Source organism: Rhea pennata, chromosome 22 (assembly GCF_028389875.1).
Source record: "Rhea pennata isolate bPtePen1 chromosome 22, bPtePen1.pri, whole genome shotgun sequence".
NCBI classification, from domain to species: Eukaryota; Metazoa; Chordata; class Aves; order Rheiformes; family Rheidae; genus Rhea; species Rhea pennata.
In genome coordinates this window covers 7,576,887-7,584,691 of record NC_084684.1, presented here as the reverse complement: position 1 = coordinate 7,584,691, position 7,805 = coordinate 7,576,887, and positions in this window count along the sequence as shown.

The following is a 7,805-nucleotide window of genomic DNA, read 5'->3' as shown; positions in this document are numbered from 1 at the left end:
TTTCTGTGTCTCCTGCTGGAATTTTTGAGAAGTACTTTTTTAGGGCTTTGGATTCTTAATTTTTGTTTGGGGTTTTTTGCTTGACTAGAATAATAAATCTCTTTACAGATTCATGTCTATATTTCTGTTAGCATTTCCTCCTTTAATTGCCAATTTGGTGCAATACTGGTCAGTTGTTAGTATCTCTCTTTAGCAATTTGATCCTTCTGTAGCATTTACAATGTTTATATAATGTACTCACAGTATACAGTCTCTTATTTGCTACAATCTAATGTTGGTGAAGGTGTTGTATAAGTAAACCAGGAAGCCTAGAAATCTAGACACAAAAAGGAGAGAAGCACAGATACTCTGAAGTTGCACACAAGTGAATTAACTTCATTACAGAGAGATCATGAATCTAGTTCTCATGCCATTTATCCATGCTGAGAGATAGGACTAATATCAGTACAAAATCTATATGAAGAATCAGGTCTCAAATCACAAAGAGAAGAAATTAGTCCCCATAGCCTACGGGATTAATCGCCTCCCTGCTGAGAGAAGCAGGACCAAATTTCTGAATTTTAGTGTGTAATTCCTAGTGAACTGCAGTTTTCTTAAAGGCCCACGTCTTTACGTCGTGTTTTCTTCTCCTTCCTTTTATATTCAAAGTTTAATTCAGCTTCTTTTGGTAGAGAAACCAGAATTGAGGAAAAGCTTTCCTCAGGTCACCTAATTGTCATGGAAAGACCTGAGAAGATAATCTGGTTTTCCTGTCTCCCAAGCTAATGCTCCATCCAGTGACCCAAGCTGCCTCTTAGGAAGTCAGGTTTTTTTTCACGTATTTTAAGTAATACATTCTTCATAGCTGCTCTAATTAGACAGTATTTATTGCCTCAAAAGAATTTTTTCTTTAAATATATTCATCCTTGAAAATTGTTGTGGAGTTATGCTGAGGACAGGTTTGTTTTCAGGTGCCTCCAGCAGCTGTTTCTTTAAGCACCAGGTAGTCACATAAGAACGTCTTAACTATTAGTCATGGTGTAGATTAATGACTGCGTCTCTCAGTAGGTTCTAACTATTCTCATCAATACTTTTGTTTCTTTTATCTGCTCTGTCCTCTTTCTGTGCCCATTAAACCACTACGATCAAAACCCTTATCTCTTCCTCTGCCTAAGCTTCTGATTTGTTCTTTATTCCTCTGTTACGGTTTGCACATCTAACTAATTTATTGGAATATTTAAAATCGGATTTTTTGGTTAGTCACAGTCAGAGGGCTTTGAGTGGCAGTGTCACTGCATTATGCATGCCAGCAGAATTTCACACTTACTCGTTCTGACACCGATTTTCTGGAATCCTGGGGAGCAAGAAGGATTGACTGTGACCCATTCATGTCAGCTACTGTCCAGCCAATGCCCCTAAAGACCAAAAGCATTCCCATACCTTCACATTCACTTTCCAGCACTGCTCTATAACTAGAATTGGCCAGAAGATGATGTCTTTCAAAAATAGTATACTGCAGTTTGTTAGGAAGAAATTCTGTCCTGAGTACCCAGCATTTTTTAACAGAAAATTTCCATCGCTGGCTTTGGTTGTAACTCTGAAGCTAATTGTGGTCTTCCATTCATGCTAGAGAGACCATGAAAACTGTTCCAGATGCATTAGTAGTACTGCTGCACTTGAGTTTGGCTCTAGCCAGACTGCTGTTAAATAAGCTATCACAGCAGTCTTCAGAGAGGGCATTGTTCTCACTAGAAAGATAGTTTTGGCTATTTTCCTTTCAGGCCAATTTCCCCCACCAGTAATGGTTATATACCAAAAATCCATCAATTTATTAACAAGCATCTTCCTCCTTCTCCAGAGTATAATAAATCTCCTTCTTGTCTGTCATGCTGTACCCATAGCTGGGACTGGGAACATTTGGCTGAATCATGAATTATTTCATTATGCCATGCCATGCCGTTTTATAACATTTCCACATGCCATTTCAGTGCCTTCCAGACTGAGGAATTTTGATAGAAAAACTACAGTGGTCACTTCTATAGGTTTTTTAAAGGATGAGCTGCAAATTATCAAGATTATGGAGCTGTTTCCAACTGCTTTGAGAAGCGCGACTGTACATGTGGTTGATGGTTGAAGATGTTTAGAACAGGAACTCCATTGTAGCACCTGCTGCTTGGAAGTCTCTCGCGTAACACACCTTTAGGTCATATTCCTATAACATGGTAGTATAAATGTAGGACAACTGTGAAGAATTCCATTGTATTAATCTGAGTCAACATAGTGTAATCAAGAAGAAAATATGGCCTAGTGAACAGGTGCAACTAGTGGAACTGGGTACCAATTTACTTTGAAACTAGCCTCAATCTACATTCAGCCCCAGGAAAGATTAAGTGTCTGTAGTTTATTCAGCTCTGAGCTATGTGCAGACATTACCAAATATGCTCCCTCTCCTTCTGAATTTTGTTCCTTTTAAAGTGTTCTGCAATCTGAGTAATTCACTGGTCAGGGTGTAGTAATTGCAGTTCATCTGCATATTGAGGTAGAGAAGCTGGGGAAAGACTGCCTTGTTGCACATTGTCACCAGATAATGAATAATGAAAGAGAGCTTTGAAATCATGATTGAGATTGGCAAGCAATCATTTGTGTAGAAACCATCTAGGCTTTATAAAGTACTCAATATTCTTTACAAGAATATAAAAGGAAAAGCAGATGTGAGAATTTTTATGGAACAAAAAACAGTTACAAAAGCAAATTCTCTGACCTTATGTTCTGCGGCCCAGCAGGCAAAGAATGGTTTTGAAATGATGGCAAATTGATTGGGATTAAATATTCAACTGGAAACCTTTCTCAGAACTGAGACAAAACTAAACTTTGAACTTCTGTGATTTAAAAATAAGATTTTATTTCTTCTGAACCCATATAAATTCTATTATTTTTCTCATTTCAGTTACTTATGTGCTTCCAGGTCTTGAGAGAATATAAATACATCAGCCAACTTTAGCTTCTGACCGAATGCATTTTTGAAGTTGACATATTCCTTCAGAAGTCATCTTCCTGATTTTCAGTCTAATCCACTGTGCTTTTCAGATTTAGATCACAGTAGAAATTTGGGTCTGACTTACTTACAAGCATACAGATACAGTAACTTCGACGAGTTTCTGTGTATCTAAGTGAGGACACTCCGTCTGACTTGCAGAGGCAGATGTTTCACTTTAATGACAGCTAATCTAAAAGCCATTTGTTTTACTATCATCTCTCTGGGCAAGATTAACTATGTTATCTTTGTACTGCTTCTGCATCAAGCAGTTTCCAATTTGCCAGGGCTCCAAGGAGTCACTGTCATCAACAATTTAGTGTGTTACATGAAATTATCCTTGGCATTATAGTCTGCCTTTGGATTCTTGATCTATTTTAATCACATTTCTGCTAAACCTGACTATGTTGGAATCTGTTGGTTCAGTCAGCCATTACTCAATGACATCTTAAGAAAAGTGACCATTGCTTAGAAGGCAGAGTCTTCCAAAGCTATGAGATTCAGAAAGCTCTTCCTCCTGCTCCTGCTGTCGCTTCCAGAAACAGCTTTTTCATGTCTGTCTGTTTTGTAGGATGCCAATGAATGTTGCCAATCTGCGCTTGCCTCATAGATGCGAACATCCTTGACATCCCAAGCATGGGACCAGTGATTTATTTTACCACTCAAGTGCTTGGAGGGTAGGAGACCAACGCAGGATGGTATCATCATCTGTAGTGTTCAGTAGCTGAGAAGGGATGAGGACAACTGGTGAACAAATTGCCATCCTAAATGGCAAGTTTAGAGAACACGAGTCAATCCCAAAGTTTTGTCAGCAGAGAGTGGAAGACTCGCTGCATACAATGCAAGAAAGAGTCCAGCCTGCCGGCTTAACTATGTGATTAGGCATCTTACCTTTAGCATCTTAAAGATTTAAATCATAGAAGATCCAGCCTGATAATTTCTGTATTCATATGCTCCCTGTGTGACTCTAAAAAATCAACAGTTAGAGAGAATAAACTAATATAAGTATTTCTCCACAGAGCATAGAGGAAATTAAGAACAGTATCTGATAGTGAGTCTACACACCTCATTTTTGAACTACATCACAGTAAGTAAAGAGAAAATTTTGCAGTAGAACCAGAAGGGGATTCTAGGAAGAAGCAGGAAACACAGGAAGATGTTAATGATTCCATTCTGTTCCAGTTCTGCATTTTATTATGCCCCTTAGTTGTACTTTCATCTCCAGGTAAGTGCTGTGTCTGCCTAATGCAAACTAGCAAATAGGCTCCATGAGTGTCACACAGCATAATGTATGACGATCTGAAGTCACAAGGGAGCCACATTTTTAGATCCAAATCAGTAGTGGATAAAATGAGAAACAGCCCGCAATTATTTTTTTCCTGCTTGAAATGACCATCTCAAGGAGCATCTTGATTGCTTAGAAACCTCAGATGTCATATTATGAGACGTTCAAGCACTGTTAATATTCCCAGTACTTTTTTCTAAAAATTACATTAAAATTTTACAATATTAGGAACGCTTCTGAGCACTGGTAACAGTGCAGGGTTAGTTCTTTTAATATAGAGTTTTAACAATATAGACATTTATACCTTGCCAATTGCTGTTTTTTGCAATTTTGCCAACTGTATTTTTGCTCTGTTGTTTCTTCTCCATCTTTTGTCCATTCTTGGGCAATAAAATCTACTAACTGAAGAAAACAGCCATTTATGTACATTATGCTATGTCCACATCATTAATGTGTTTGGATGTTTTAGTTGATTGCATTCTTGACTGTTTTGTATAGCTTGAAAGCCAGCTAATGCAATCCAATTAAATCTGCTAATAAACCTGACTGATGAACTGCACTCTGATCACATATCAAGGAGAGATGTAGGTGGAAATGCCAAAGAATTGACAGGTCAGAATAGACTGTGTCATTTTGAAGAACCCAAATCACTTCTCGACAGGAAAGCTTCCAACTGACTATAACTAGCAGTGGATCTGGTATCCCAGTCCTGATTCAACATACCTTTAAAGCCCATGTTAAGTCTACTCTGATACCCAAAACATTTCTGCTTCTTGATGACTGAGGATCCTCATAAGAGCAATGAGCAATAGATACTAAAAAAAAAAAAAAAAAAAAAAAAAAGCTTCTCCTGGATAAGTTGACACCACTCTTATAGAGTAAAAGAATAAAGAAATTCAGTAGTGTCTCCAGGAGAAGGTTAAGAAATAATAATCTCTAGGAAACAGAAAGACAAAGGAAATTTTAGACAATATGGGGGCCTCTTAAAAAAGATGTCAAACAAAACTAGATGAGGCAGCTAGAAGTGAAATAGGAGGCACACTTCAGTAGTGACCTGGAAGCATTTATCTAAAGATGACATGGTTTCCTGATGTCGGCTCTGGAAGTCTTTTTCTAAGCTCAAGCAAAAGTTACCGATTTAATGGAGTAATCAGTTTGAAGTTTTCTGCTCTGTTTTGCAAGATGCTAGGCAAAACATAATAGCTGCTCTGGCATCAATGTCCATTAATCTAATCTAATCTTGATTTTGATTCTCTGCATGACTTGTTTCATCTGTAAAGTGGGGATAATATATTTTGGACGCTTGTCAGTATCTCTTAGTTCTGAGTGCAAAGTGCTTTGAAGATGGTATGTTACTGTAAAAGAGCTATGGATTCTCATCAAACCCATTCCCCAAACAGCAATGCTCGTGGGAATCCTCACTTTGTTCTGTCACTGATACTGCACCTCCACTTGTTTATCTGAACTCTCTCTTGTGCAAGTAAAGTCAGAGTCTCACTGCATAGTGGGAACAGTGAGGTGTCCTAGGCACCCCACAGTATACAGCAACTTCTATAAACCAGACCCTTCATATAAGAAATAAGATGCTGTAAGGGGAATTTTACAGAATATCATATAAAATTATTTTTCAGAGGACCAAACATGATAACAAAGCAGAATATCAGCTCTGCAAGATGGCCAAACACTTTGCCCACTGATTCAGATCTTGCGCTTATTTTGTTGATAATGACAAGGGGTGAGAAACTATAAAAGCATTTAGATACCTTCTTATTAGGCATGAAAGTGCCTAGGTTTTAGCCCCAAATTCCTCGCTGTGGACTGGAATCTGCATGCCAGTTAGAAATCCTATACCATATGCAGCACTGGTTACTTCAGAGAGTGAGCCATATGCTAGCCAAATCGTACTTAAGAGGAAACTACCTCAGCGATGCATCTAGAATCCAAATCCTTTTCTGGACTGTCAGTGTTGGCGTTGTTGGACAGCAGACACCTCTTTCCATCTGGCTTCCATAGCTAGGGTACATTCTTGATGTCTGACATCTCCAGCAGTTCCTGTGAAAGAACTGACCAGATTTCTCTATCTTCTTTTATCCTGCAGCTTCCTATACTGCCACAACCCCTTTCACAAAACCACCACAATGAACCAATTGTTCATTCAGGTTGTGAGTTCCATATATCTTCAGCCTGAATGATGCCAACCTTCCCGCTTCCACAACCATGGGCATGCAGGAAGAGGTAAGGTAGGGGTGAAAAGGGGAAGTTTGCTAAACGTTAAGCGTAGGTGTAAGCATTTTGATAAACCAGGACCTCACACTATGTACAGTCTTGCTGAGACTGTAATGATTTTTTGGGGAAAGATCTTAAGAGTTTGATCTTGTATTTTAATTAAATGACATACGTATGTTGTTTAGATGCATATGGCTATGATTATATCCTCTAATGTTTTTGACTGGTCTGAATATCTTTCCTTTCTAAAAGGAAACACGTCTTTCATATGAAAGCTAAAAATTGTACATTTCATGGATAATACCATTGAAATTTCTCATGTAAATATATATCCTGTAGATGAAAATAAATTAAAATGAAATTTTATTTTTTTGTTTGTAATCTGTGTTCCCATATGACAATATAATGCAAAAACTATATGTCAGGTACATATATTTTGAGAATGTTGTATCCTTACAAATATAATGGAAATATTCAGCACTGTACTGAAATTAAATGTATGGAAAATGAAACATTGCCTTCCAGAAGTCTTCTTGGTGAAGGCACTTGAAAGTCTCTTGTGAAAGAATTAAAACATGTTATTGTTAAACTCAACTTTCTTAAGAATGAATTGCTGTAATAGGAGAGACATTTCTGAATGCTAAAAGGCTAGGAAATCATCTTGTACATCACTGGTCATGCCTGCTGCACAGTCTTTTTTCCAGTCTAGATATAAAATCAGCTGATCTCAGATATATTGGAAAGGGTTAAAACTTCTTTCTAATGCTCCCTAATAAGTCTCCAAACAGAGCATTTAATTCATTGGACATTCCAAGCCCCCTGTGTGTGAGTGAATGTACAAGAGAAAGAGAGAGGGAGATGTAGGCACAGTACTTCTCAAAACCATTTCTTGGGGAAAGCATGTTAAAGAGAACAGTATTGATAATAATCCATTTGTTTCCCATTGCCAGAAAATATAAACATTCCAATCACATCCCAGAAACTACATAGGCCACCTGTCTTCTGCAGCTGAAAATCATTGAAAACCACAAGACAGAGGTAAGACAACTTCTCATTTTCACCTGCTTCTCTGTACAAAGTGCATGCATTTAGAAATTCACGGCAGAAATCATTGCATACCTTCTGCGCTTCCTACCGCTAACATCTGATATTTGTTACCCTCATGATGTTCAGAAGATCATTATCTCTACAGGGAAGTTAAGGAAGAATTTTGAAACAGCAGCTGAACTTTGAAGTTTTCTAATCTGTTTTGGTAGTGCATCTTCTGCGGGTTATTTGCAC